Source organism: Triticum dicoccoides, chromosome 2B (genome assembly GCF_002162155.2).
Source record: "Triticum dicoccoides isolate Atlit2015 ecotype Zavitan chromosome 2B, WEW_v2.0, whole genome shotgun sequence".
In the NCBI taxonomy this organism is placed as follows: domain Eukaryota; kingdom Viridiplantae; phylum Streptophyta; class Magnoliopsida; order Poales; family Poaceae; genus Triticum; species Triticum dicoccoides.
This window is the reverse complement of record NC_041383.1, coordinates 230,877,472-230,891,499: the sequence shown is the minus strand read 5'-3', so window position 1 is coordinate 230,891,499 and position 14,028 is coordinate 230,877,472. Positions and strand designations below refer to the sequence as shown.

General features: G+C 44.0%; 1 pseudogene; it reads right to left on the bottom strand.

Moving 5' to 3' along the window:
* Positions 1–13,697, bottom strand: part of LOC119360814 — an 81,394-nt pseudogene extending 67,697 nt beyond the window's left edge.
* Between the last annotated feature and the right edge of the window lie 331 nt (positions 13,698–14,028).

The following is a 14,028-nucleotide window of genomic DNA, read 5'->3' as shown; positions in this document are numbered from 1 at the left end:
ATAGGTGCACTAGTTCGGCGAAGAGATGGTGATACAAGTGCAATATGGATGGTAGATATAGGTTTTTGTAATCTGAAATAAAAAAACAGCAAGGTAACAAGTGTAAAAGTCAGCGTAAATGGTATTGCAATGATAGGAAACAAGGCCTAGGGTTCATACTTTCACTAGTGCAAGTTCTCTCAACAATAATAACATATATAGATCATATAACAAGCCCTCAACATGCAACAAAGAGTCACTCCGAAGCCACTAATAGCGGTGAACAAACGTAGAGATTGTGGTAGGGTATGAAACCACCTCAAAGCTATTCTTTCGGATCAATCTATAAAAGAGTCCGTACTAGAATAACACCTTAAGACACAAAGCAACCAAAACCCTAATGTCACCTAGATACTCCATTGTCACCTCAAGTATCCGTGGGCATGATTATACGATATGCATCACACAATCTCAGATTCATCCAACCAACATAAAAGTACATCAAAGAGTACCCCAAAGTTTCTATCGGAGAGTCAAGAACGTGTGCCAACCCCTATGCATAGGTTTCCAATGTCACGAAACCCGCAAGTTGATCACCAAAATATACATCAAGTGGCACATGATATCCCATTGTCACCATAGATAATCACGGCAAGACATACATCAAGTGTTCTCATAAAAGACACAATCCGATAAGATAACTTCAAAGGGGAAACTCAATTCATCACAAGAGAGTAGAGGGGGAGAAACATCATAAGATCCAACTACAATAGCAAAGCTCGGGATACATCAAGATCGTGCCATAGAGGGAACACGAGAGAGAACATGAGAGAGAGAGATCAAACACATAGCTACTTGTACATACCCTCAGCCCCGAGGGTGAACTACCCCCTCCTCGTCATGGATAGCACCGGGATGATGAAGATGGCCACCGGTGATGGGTTCCCCCTCCGGCAGGGCGCTGGAAAGGGCTCCCGAGAGGTTTTTGGTGGCTACAGAGGCTTGCGGTGGCGGAACTCCCGATCTATCTTCTGTTCTGGAAGTTTTAGGGTGCGTAGGTATATATGGGTGAAAGGAGTACGTCGGTGGAGCTACCGGGGCCCCACGAGGCAGGGGGGCGCGCCCGGGGGGGTGCGCCCCCACCCTCGTGAGCACCTCCCGTATCTTCTAACGTGGGGTCCAAGTCCATCAGGTGGGTTTCCTTCCAAAAATAACTTCTCCAGTTGATTTCGTTCCGTTTTGACTCCGTCTTATATTCCGTTTCCTCGAAACACTGAAATAGGCATAAAACAACAAATCTGGGCTGGGCCTCCGTTAATAGGTTAGTCCCAAAAATAATATAAAAGTGGATAATAAAGCCCAATATTGCCCAAAACAGTAGATAATATAGCATGGAGCAATCAAAAATTATAGATACGTTGGAGACGTATCAAGCATCCCCAAGCTTAATTCCTGCTCGTCCTCGAGGAGGTAAATGATAAAAAGGAATTTTTGATGCGGAGTGCTACTTGGCATAATTCCAATGTAATTCTTCTTACTTGTGATATGAATATTCAAATCCGAAAGATTCAAGACAAAAGTTCATATTGACATAAAAATAATAATACTTCGAGCATACTAATAAAGCAATCATGTCTTCTCAAAATAACATGGCAGAAGAAAGTTCATCCCTACAAAATCATATAGTTAGGCTATGCTTCATTTTCGTCACACAAAGATGTTCCCAACTTCTATACCCCTGATGACAAGCCAAGCAATTGTTTCATACTTAAATAATCTCAAACTTTTTCAATCTTCACGCAATACATGAGCGTGAGCCATGGATATAGCACTATGGGTGGAATAGAATATGATGATGGGGATTGTGTGGAGAAGACAAAAAAGGAGAAAGTCTCACATTGACGAGGATAATCAACGGGCTATGGAGATGCCCATCAATTGATGTCAACATGAGGAGTAGGGATTGCCATGCAACGGATGCACTAGAGCTATATATGCTCAACAAAAGAAAACTAGTGGGTGTGCATCCAACTTGCTTGCTCATGAAGACCTAGGGCATTTGAGGAACCCCATCGTAGGAATATACAAGCAAAGTTCTATAATGAAAAATTCCCACTAGTATAAAAAGACAACTTATGAGACTCACTATATGAAAAACATGGTGCTACTTTGAAGCACAATATATGAGACTCACTACATGAAGAACAAGGTGCTACTTTGAAGCACAAGTGTAGAAAAGGATAGTAGCATTGCCCCTTTTTATTTTATTTTTTTTATTTTCTTTTTTGGGGCCTTCTTCTTTTTTCTTTGGACTTTCTCTTTTTTTGGGGGGGGGGACAATGCTCTATTAAATGATGATCATCACACTTCTATTGATTACAACATAAGGATTACAACTCGAAACTTAGAACAAGATATGACTCTATATGAATGCCTCCAGCGGTGTACCGGGATGGTGCAATGAATCAAGAGTGACATGTATGAAAATAATGCATGGTGGCTTTGCCACAAATACGATGTCAACTACATGATCATGCAATGGCAATATGACAAAAGTAATGTATGTCATGATGATGATGATGGAAGTTGCATGGCAATATATCTTGGAATGGCTATGGAAACGCCATGATAGGTAGGTATGGTGGCTGTTTTGAGGAAGATATAAGGAGGTTTATGTGTGATAGAGTGTATCTTATCACAGGGTTTGGATGCACCGGCGAAGTTTGCACCAACTCTCAAGGTGAGAAAGGGCAATGCACGGTACCGAAGAGGCTAGCAAAGGTGGAAAGGTGAGAGTGCGTATAATCCATGGACTCAACATTAGTCAAAAGAACTCATATACTTATTGCAAAAATTTAGAAGCCATCAGAAATCAAGTACTACGTGCATGCTCCTAGGGGGATAGATTGGTAGGAAAAGACCATCGCTCGTCCCCGACCGCCACTCATAAGGATGCACAAGCCAGGTACACTTCATGTTTCAAATTTGTTACACAACTTTAACCATACGTGCATGCTACGGGACTTGCAAACTTCAACACAAGCATTTCTCAAATTCACAATTACTCAACTAGCACGACTTTGATATTATCACCTCCATATCTCAAAACAATTATCAAGCATCAAACTTATCTTAGTATTCAATTCACTCAAAAGAAAGTTTCACATATCTTGAATACCAAGTATATTAACATTAAGAAAATTACCATGCTATTAACGACTCTCAAAATAATCTAAGTGAAGCATGAGAGTTCAACTATTTCTCCAAAATAAAACTACCACCATGCTCTAAAAGATATAAGTGAAGCACTAGAGCAACAACAAACTACTCTGAAAGATATAAGTGAAGATCAATGAGTAGCTAAATAATTATGCAACTATGCGAAGACTCTCTCTCATTTAATAATTTCAGATCTTTATACTTTATTCAAACAGCAAGCAAAGCTAAAGAAAATGACATGACGCTCCAAGCAAAACACATATCATGTGGTGAATAAAAATATAGCTCCAAGTAAAGTTAGCGATGAACAAAGACGAAAGAGGGGATGCCTTCCGGGGCATCCCCAATCTTAGGCTCTTGGTTTTTCCTTGAATATTACCTTGGGGTGCCTTAGGCATCCCCAAGCTTAGGCTCTTGCCACTCCTTATTCCATACTCCATCAAATCTTTACCCAAAACTTGAAAACTCCACAACACAAAACTCAACAGAAAACTCGTAAGCTCCGTTAGCGAAAGAAAACAAAACACCACTTCAAGGTACTGTAATGAACTCATTCTAAATTCATATTGGTGTAATATCTACTGTACTTCAACTTATCTATGGTTCATACACTCCGATACTACTCATAGATTCATCAAAATAAGCAAACAACACATAGAAAACAGAATCTGTCAAAAACAGAACAGTCTGTAGTAATCTGTATCAAACGTATACTTCTGGAACTCCGAAATTCCTACCAAATTAGGAAGTACTAAGCAATTCGTGTACCAATCCAGAGCAAAAATAATCAGATCATAATCACGTTTCTGTGGATTAAAAAAACTAATTTACTGGATGCAAAAGTTTCTGATTTTTAGTAGGATCAACACAACTATCACCGTAAGCCATCCTAAAGGTCTTACTTGGCACTTTATTGAAACAAAAGCTATAAAACATGATCACTACAGTAGCATAATCATGTGAACACACAAAAACAGTAAGGATAAGTATTGGGTTGTCTCCCAACAAGCGCTTTTCTTTAATGCCTTTCTAGCTAGGCATGATGATGATAATGATGCTCACATAAAAGATAAGAATTGAAACATAACGGGAGCATCATGAAGCATATGACTAGCACTTTTAAGTCTAACCCACTTCCTATGCATAGGGATTTTGTGAGCAAACAACTTATGGGAACGATAATCAACTAGCATAGGAAGGTAAAACAAGCATAGCTTCAAAACTTGAAGCACATAGAGAGGAAACTTGATATTATTGCAATTCTTATAAGCATATGTTCCTCCCTCATAATAATTTTCAGTAGCATCATGAATGAATTCAACAATGTAACCAGCACCTAAAGCATTCTTTTCATGATCTACTAGCATAGAAAATTTACTACTCCCCTCATAAGTAAAATTCTTCTCATGAATAGTAGTGGGAGCAAACTCAACAAAGTAACTATCATATGATTTAAAATTAGGATCAAGATGACAAGTTTCATGGTTATCATTATTCTTTATAGCATACGTGTCATCACAATAATCATCATAGATAGGAGGCATGCTTTCATCATAGTAAATTTGCTCATCAAAGCTTGGGGGACAAAAAATATCATCTTCATCAAACATAGCTTCCCCAAGCTTGTGGCTTTGCATATCATTAGCATCATGGATATTCAAGGAATTCATACTAACAACATTGCAATCATGCAAATCATTCACATATTTTATGCCAAGCATTCTATGTAATTCTTCTTCTAGTACTTGAGCAAAATTTTCCTTCCCATCATACTCACGAAAGATATTAAAAAGATGAAGCGTATGAGACAAACTCAATTCCATTTTTTTGTAGTTTTCTTTTATAAATTAAACTAGTGCTAAAACAAGAAACAAAAAGATTCGATTGCAAGATCTAAAGATATACCTTCAAGAACTCACCTCCCCGGCAACGGCACAAGAAAAGAGCTTGATGTCTACTACACAACCTTCTTCTTGTAGACGTTGTTGGGCCTGCAAGTGCACAGGTTTGTAGGACAGTAGCAAATTTCCCTCAAGTGGATGACCTAAGGTTTATCAACCCGTGGGAGGCGTAGGATGAAGATGGTCTCTCTCAAACAACCCTGCAACCAAATAACAGAAAGTCTCTTGTGTCCCCAACACACCCAATACAATGGTAAATTGTATAGGTGCACTAGTTCGGCGAAGAGATGGTGATACAAGTGCAATATGGATGGTAGATATAGGTTTTTGTAATCTGAAATAATAAAAACAGCAAGGTAACAAGTGGTAAAAGTGAGCGTAAACGGTATTGCAATGATAGGAAACAAGGCCTAGGATTCATACTTTCACTAGTGCAAGTTCTCTCAACAATCATAACATAGATATATCATATAACAAGCCCTCAACATGCAACAAAGAGTCACACTGAAGCCAAGCCACTAATAGAGGAGAACAAACATAGAGATTATGGTAGGGTACGAAACCACGTCAAAGCTATTCTTTCGGATCGATCTATAAAAGAGTTTGTACTAGAATAACACCTTAAGACACAAATCAACCAAAACCCTAATGTCACCTAGATACTCCATTGTCACCTCAAGTATCCGTGGGCATGATTATATGATATGCATCACACAATCTCAGATTCATCCAACCAACATAAAAGTACTTCAAAGAGTGCCCCAAAGTTTCTATCGGAGAGTCAAGAACGTGTGCCAACCCCTATGCATAGGCTCCCAATGTCACGAAACCCCGCAAGTTGATCACCAAAACATACATCAAGGGGCACATGATATCCCATTGTCACCACAAATAATCACGGCAAGACATAAATCAAGTGTTCTCATAAAAGACTCAATCCGATAAGATAACTTCAAAGGGGAAACTCAATTCATCACAAGAGAGTAGAGGGGGAGAAACATCATAAGATCCAACTACAATAGCAAAGCTCGGGATACATCAAGATCGTGCCATAGAGGGAACATGAGAGAGAACATGAGAGAGAGAGATCAAACACATAGCTACTTGTACATACCCTCAGCCCCGAGGGTGAACTACTCCCTCCTCGTCATGGATAGCACCGGGATGATGAAGATGGCCACCGGTGATGGGTTCCCCCTCCGGCAGGGCGCCAGAAAGGACTCCCGAGAGGTTTTTGGTGGCTACAGAGGATTGCGGTGGCGGAACTCCCGATCTATCTTCTGTTCTGGAAGTTTTAGGGTACGTAGGTATATATGGGTGAAAGGAGTACGTCGGTGGAGCTACCGGGGCCCCACGAGGCAGGGGGGCGCGCCCGGGGGGTTGCGCCCCCACCCTCGTGAGCACCTCCCGTATCTTCTAACATGGGGTCCAAGTCCATCAGGTGGGTTTCCTTCCAAAAATAACTTCTCCAGTTGATTTCGTTCCGTTTTGACTCCGTCTGATATTCCGTTTCCTCGAAACACTGAAATAGGCATAAAACAGCAAACCTGGGCTGGGCCTCCGGTTAATAGGTTAGTCCCAAAAATAATATAAAAGTGGATAATAAAGCCCAATATTGCCCAAAATAGTAGATAATATAGCATGGAGCAATCAAAAATTATAGATACCTTGGAGACTTATCAATGGGCTAGGGACCTTCTTCAAACCGCCGTGGTGCAGCAGCAGGCTTACTCCTATAGTCGGGATAGAATTCATTCAACCCCTCGTTCGAGCCCAAGCTATAGCAGGCACATAGATGAACCGAAAGTGTCTAGCAGTGCGCGGCATCGTAATGCTCAAGATGTGGTGGATCATGGCAGGGCACGAAGGGAGGCCGCTTTGGGTCGTCATCAACCCGCGCCGGTTCAGCCAGCGGCGTCAGTAGACCGAGGCACCGGGCTTGCCTTCAGTTTCTGGGGAGTGCCGTGTCTTATTCCGGCTCTCCGTAATGTGCGTCTGCCCAAGGATTTCAAGGGTCCACGTAAAGTGCCTAACTACACGGCCGATCAGCCACCTGAGGCATGGGTCGAGAGTTATGAGATGGCAATGGAGATGCTAGATGTGGATGAAGCGGCTTGTGCAAAGTACTTCACGATGATGTTGGGAGGGACGGCCCGTACTTGGTTGAAAAATTTACCAGCTAACTCCATCGAATCATGGGATCAGTTGAAGACCCGGTTTATAGCCAATTTCAAAGACACATGCAAACAGCCCATGTCCATTGTGGATCTGGATGCTTGTGTTCAAGGGGAGAACGAGTCAACAACTCATTGGGTACGCCGAGTTTTAGAGGTTTTGCATTCGTCCGACCGGATTAGCGATGGTCAAGCAATCATAACACTGGAGCGTAATTGCCAGTTTAAGTCACTGAAGATGAAGTTGGGACGGCTCAAGCGCCACTGCAATGACATGGGAACCCTTATGGCAGCCTTGGTCAAGTATGCCGATTCTGATAATACCAAGGATCCCGATTCTGATGAGGAGAAGCCGGAGAAGGGTAAGAAGAACGGCGGTGCAAAGGGACAACATCACAACCAAGGAGGCCATGGGAATAATGGTAAGCGCAAGGCAGATAATTCAGATCTTGTGGCTAACACCAATATGCAGCGTCGTAAAGGTAAACCGCCCCAGCGCGGTGGAGGGATGAATCTGGAACGTTTGATGAACCAGCCCTGCCCAAAGCATGGGACCAAGGAGGGCCCTTCCACGCATCTGTGGAAAGATTGTTATATCATGAAGGAGTTCAAGAATTCCGATGTTTTCCGGTATGATCAGGGTCCGTCGGGCGGTTCAGGTCCAGGTTTTCATGGTGGCGGCGGTTCAAGCTCTGGATTTCAGAATAATCAGGGCAACCAGCATAACCAAGGTGGTAATGGCCAACAGAATAATCAAGGGAATCAACAGCAATCAGGTTATCAAAGTCACCCCAAGCAATTGAATGGTGGGCAGTATCATGTGTTCACTACTAGCATGTGTAAGCGAGATCAGAAGCTTCACAAAAGGGCAGTTAATGCTATTGAACCGGCAGTGCCACGTTACTTATGCTGGTCCGAGCAGCCCATTGTGTGGAGCAGAGAGGATCATCCGCCCCGGGTTGACAATCCGGGTCAACTGGCTTTGGTAGTAGCACCTCAGGTGGGAGGTTACAAGTTTACCAAAGTCCTGATGGATGGAGGGAGTAGTATCAACATCCTGTACTATGAGACTTTTCGTCGTATGGGGTTGACAGACAAAAGCCTTAAACCGTCCAACACTATTTTTCATGGTGTAGTACCAGGTAAATCGGCATATCCTGTTGGCAAGATTTCTTTGGAGGTTGTGTTTGGAGACGAGCATGATTCCAGGTCTGAAAAGTTGACCTTTGAAGTGGTAAAAATCCAGAGCCCGTATCATGCACTGTTTGGGCGGCCGGCTTACGCAAAATTCATGGCAAGGCCCTGCTATATCTATTTACAGCTCAAAATGCCGGGTCACAAGGGAACTATCACAGTACATGGAAGTCGAAAGATCGCTTTGGATTGTGAGGAAGGTGATGCGGCTTACGCTGAGTCGGTTTGTGCTACGGAGGAGCTGAAGTTTTATAAGGACAATGTTGATCCGGCAGACATGACTCCTTTGAAGAAGCCCACCACTGAGCATGACCCGGCCCTGAAGTTCAAGCCGGCTAATGAGACTAAACTTGTTGACTTTGTTCCTGGCGATTCATCCAAACAGTTTAGCATCAGCACCAATCTGGATCAAAAATAGGAAAGCGCGCTCATCGAGTTCATCCGTGAGAACCGGGACATTTTTGCATGGAAGCCTTCTGACATGCCAGGTGTACCGAGGGAACTCGCTGAGCACACTCTCAATATTGATCCAAGTTTAAACTGGTCAAGCAGTTTCTTCGGCGGTTTAAGGAGGAAAGACGCAAGGCCATTGGTGAAGAGGTAGCCCGGCTATTGGCTGCTGGGTTTATCATTGAAGTGTTTCACCCCGAGTGGTTGGATAATCCGGTGCTCGTACTTAAGAAAAACGGCACTTGGCGTATGTGTGTGGACTACACAGATTTGAACAAGGCTTGTCCGGCAGATCCTTTTGCTCTCTTGCGTATTGATCAGATTATTGATGCGATGACGGGTTGTGAGCGCCTGAGTTTCTTGTATGCTTATTTAGGTTATCATCAGATTAAAATGGCAGTTAAGGACCAGGAGAAGACATCCATCATCACTCCCTTTGGAGCCTTCTGCTATGTTTCTATGCCCTTTGGGCTCAAGAGTGCCCAAGCTACTTATCAGTGTTGTGTGCAAAATTGTCTTCACACGCAGATTGGGCGTAATGTTCATGCCTATGTGGATGACATTGTGGTAAAATCCAAGAAGAAGGAAACCTTGATAGACGACCTCAAGGAAACATTTGACAATCTCCGGGTTTACAAAATGATGCTTAATCTGGACAAGTGTGTTTTTGGTGTTCCGGCAGGCAAGCTCTTAGGCTTTCTGGTGTCCAACAGAGGCATTGAGGCTAATCCGGAAAAAATCAAAGCGATTAATTCTTTGGCTAAACCGAAGTGTATCAATGATGTTCAGCGCCTGGCGGGTCGAATTGCTGCCCTTAGCCGGTTTATCAGCCGTTTGGGAGAGAAAGCAATTCCTCTATATCAGATGTTGAAAAAGACAGACGATTTCATCTGGAGTGATGCAGCTGACGCGGCGCTGGAGGACTTAAAGCGGCAGTTGGTTGAACCGCCGGTTCTTGCTGCTCCGGTTGACAAAGAGCCCTCGTTATTGTACGTGGCTGCTAATGCCCGTGCTGTCAGCGTGGCAATTGTGGTGGAGCGCAAAGAGGCTGGTAAGGAATACCCAGTTCAACGGCCGGTTTACTACATCAGCGAAGTACTTATCGAGTCAAAGCAATGGTGTCCGCATTGGCAGAAGCTGGTTTATGGGGTTTTTATGGCAAGTCGGAAGCTCAAACAGTACTTTCAAGGCCATCCCATTACAGTGGTCAGTTCAGCTCCTTTGGGCGATATAATTCAGAACAGGGAGGCAACTGGCCGGGTTGCAAAGTGGGAAATTGAGCTTGGCCCGCACGGATTGAAGTATATGCCTCGGACATCAATCAAGTCACAGTCACTTGTTGACTTCATCAATGATTGGACCGAGTTACACGCACCAGAGAACAAACCGGATAATACATACTGGACCATTCACTTTGATGGATCCAGGCAATTGGAGGGCTCGAGGGCTGGAGTTGTTCTTACTTCCCCTCGAGGTGATAAAATCTATTATGTTCTTCGCTTAATGTTTCCTTGTACTAACAATGCAGCTGAGTACGAGGCCTTACTCCATGGTCTCCGGGTGGCTAAGGAAATGAACTTAAGTCGGGTTCGCTATTTTGGAGATTCTGATCTAGTGGCTCAGCAAGTTTCTGGTACTTGGGATTCTAAGGATCCACTAATGGTGGCTTACAGACGCGAGGTGGATATTGTGGTAGGTCACTTTAAGGGTTATCGGTTGAGCACATTGACCGGCGCAAAAATGAGGCAGCAGATGCTTTAAGCCGGCTGGGGTCTCAGCGTAAACCGGTACCACCCAATACCTTTTTAGATATCTTGCATAACCCGTCTGTTAAGTTGCCTACAGAGGAGGATTTAGCTGTTCCTGATCTGGAGGCCCAGTTGGTGGTCGCTTTACATACTACTCCGGATTGGACGGTTCCATATTTGGCGTATCTAAACCGGGACGAGTTACCAGATGATGAGGTTTTTGCCAGGCAGATAATCCGGCGGTCCAAGTCCATGATTATTCACAATGGCGAGTTACACCGTTGCAGTGACTCAGGTGTTTTTCAACGTTGTATTTCCCCTGAAGAAGGACAAGAGATTCTACGTGAAATCCATGAAGGGGATTGTGGTCACCACGCCGGTTCAAATCCCTGGTGGCTAAAGCTTTTCGTCATGGGTTCTATTGGTTGACAGCTCATGCTGATGCGGAGGATCTGGTAAAGCGGTGTGACGCTTGTCAGAAATTTTCACGTCGAGCTCATGTTCCGGCTCAGGAGCTACGGATGATTCCTATCACTTGGTCGTTTGCCACTTGGGGGCTTGATATGGTGGGACCTTTTAAGCGCTCCCAGGATAAGAAGACCCACCTGTTGGTGGCGGTTGACAAGTTCACTAAATGGGTTGAAGCAGAGCCTGTCAGTAAGTGTGATGCAGCCACGGCGGTTCAATTTCTCAAAAAGATCATTTTCCGTTTTGGGTTTCCACACAGCATCATCACAGATAATGGCACAAAACTTTCTAAAGGTGAGATGGAGGAGTTCTGCCAACGAGAGCACATCCAGCTTGATGTAGCATCTGTGGCTCATCCCCAGTCCAATGGTCAAGCTGAGAGGGTGAATCAAGAGATCTTGAAGGGTATTAAGCCCAGGCTTATGGTTCCTTTGAAGCGGACACCGGGTTGTTAGGTGGAAGAGTTACCATATGTGTTATGGAGTATCAACACCACCCCAAACCGATCCATGGGTTATACACCTTTCTTCATGGTTTACGGGGCTGAGGCTGTCCTCCCAAGTGATATTCGTCATGACTCACCCCGGGTTGCCAATTATGTTGAAGCGGACAGTGAGCAAGCGCGTCAAGAGGCATTGGACCTGTTAGATGAGAAATGGGACATGGCTTTGGCTCGATCGGCGATTTATCAACAAGACCTGCGGCATTACCACAGCCGCCGAGTTAAGACACGAACCTTTCAAGAAGGTAACTTAGTGCTCCGGCTCATCCAGGATCAAACCGATATGCACAAGATATCCCCACCTTGGGAAGGACCCTTTGTGGTCAGCAAAAATTTGCACAACGGATCATACTACCTCATTGACGTTTGAGAAGACTCACGCAGTTCTGAGGAGGAGACCCGGCGGCCATGGACATCGCTCTCCTTCGGCCTTACTACACCTGAGCCATAGGCTTTTCTTATGTACATATTATGACAATGTAGATATTATGATTAATATAATAAACCGGCATCCTTGCTACAAACAGGGCCTCTGCCGTTCTTCCAATATTTCTTGGTTACAAGGGGGCTTCTGCTCTCAAAGCAATGACTCACCTTGTCCATTAAACCGGCTATCATGCCACAATACAGCTTGGGAGCTTCACACCCAAGGGGCCAAAGAGAGACTGGATGTTGTACACAACTCAAACATAGGCACCCATTGAGCACAGCTCACAATATTACTTGGGGGCTCTTTTGTGCAAAAGCCACAAAGAGTTTAAAAGGACCCTTGTAATTGGGTATCGACCCACGGCTTGGAAGCCTGGTGTATTCACCTAAAACCCCGGGTTAACCTGCCTTCATCAAGTAAGCCACTCCTATCCAGGTAATCCTGGCATGACCCGCCGAATGTTTGACAAGTCAATCTTATACAGACCCTGAACTTGTCAAAGTTAAAACGACGATTGGTTAGTTGGAGGCCCATCTTAAAAGGCTTTGCAAATCGGTTTAACTCAGTGGCCTGGCAGCCCATGAAAAGCCTCAAATTTGGGCCTGGCCGCCCTTGAAAAGCCTTGACTACATGGTTTCTTGTTTGCTTTTCTTGTTAAGTTTTCACCTTTTTTGATGAATTTGTTTTAAACCGGTGTTCATTGACCCGGTGTGGCTTTTCAGTCATAATGTTAACCCGGTGTTTGTTAACCCGGCTTGGCTTTCAGCTATAAGTTGTCAGACCATCTCATCAAACCGCTGTTTGTTAACCCAGCCTGGCTTTGACTATATGTCGCCAGTATGATCATCCGATGTTCTTTGTAACCCGGCATGACTTATTCATCTTATTATTATAGGGTAAGGGTATTAATAGCTCAAAATTTGGGCTTCCACCCTTATTAAGTGATTCCATATCACAGACACAGGGATTGCATAAATATTATAAAGATATATAAGCCATCGTTGAAATCGGCATGGCGGATCAAGCAAAGTATATCACAGCGCACGATGGCAGCAGATCAAAGTATTTTACCTAGCCTATTACAAGGCGCTTCAAGGCCCAAAATATGGACTTGTTCTTTCCACAGATCAAAGTTCATGACACATCAATCAGATTGTCGGATCAGGATTCATCACCATGTTGACGTGATGTTGATGGATCATCTGGCGTCAGTTCAGCCTCCTCTTCTTCATCCAGTAGCTGGAAGTCAGTGGTGGTCCAGTCAATCCGGGTAAAAGCATGAAAGATAGCCTCTTCACTTATAAGTTCAGTCGGATCAACATCAGGGGCGTAAGTGTGCTTATGGATTGGCGGAATAAGGTTTTGCACTTCCGATATGACAGTGTCAACCCGTTTGTTATTGGCATCGTAGAAGGATCGGTGAACCGTCAAGTTAGCTTCTTCTGCCAGTTGACTCGCCAGAGGATGCATCTCCCTTGTCCCCGCTTTGAGGGCTTCGTTGTCAAACTCTGCCCCGTTCTCTTGCTCACTGGGGAAGCCCTTGGCAATATCCACCGGATCAAGGTCAGCTATCCATGCTTTGGCTCGGGTAAGTGCGAACAAAGCGCCGACCCTGGTAGCAGATCGATTCATCTCTTCTATCTATGCCGGCGTTACGGATAACTTCACGAGAGTATCCTTGATCAAAGTGGGGGCCGGATTGTTGTATGAAGCTGCGCAGATAACCCGTTGGGCACCGGTATATAGTTGTTCAATCAGAGTATACGCTACCTTCAGCTTCATCCGAATATCAGAGCCCAGATGAGCAATGTGGCTACCTACAACGGTTTAAGAATTTCATGTTAAACCGGCAAATTACCAACATGGTCATTCAAGAAGTTTTGTCAAAACTACTTACCAAACACTGCAGAGGTCATTGCGTTCACTTGGCGCTTTAATCCAGATAGCTCTTCCGCCACCGGTT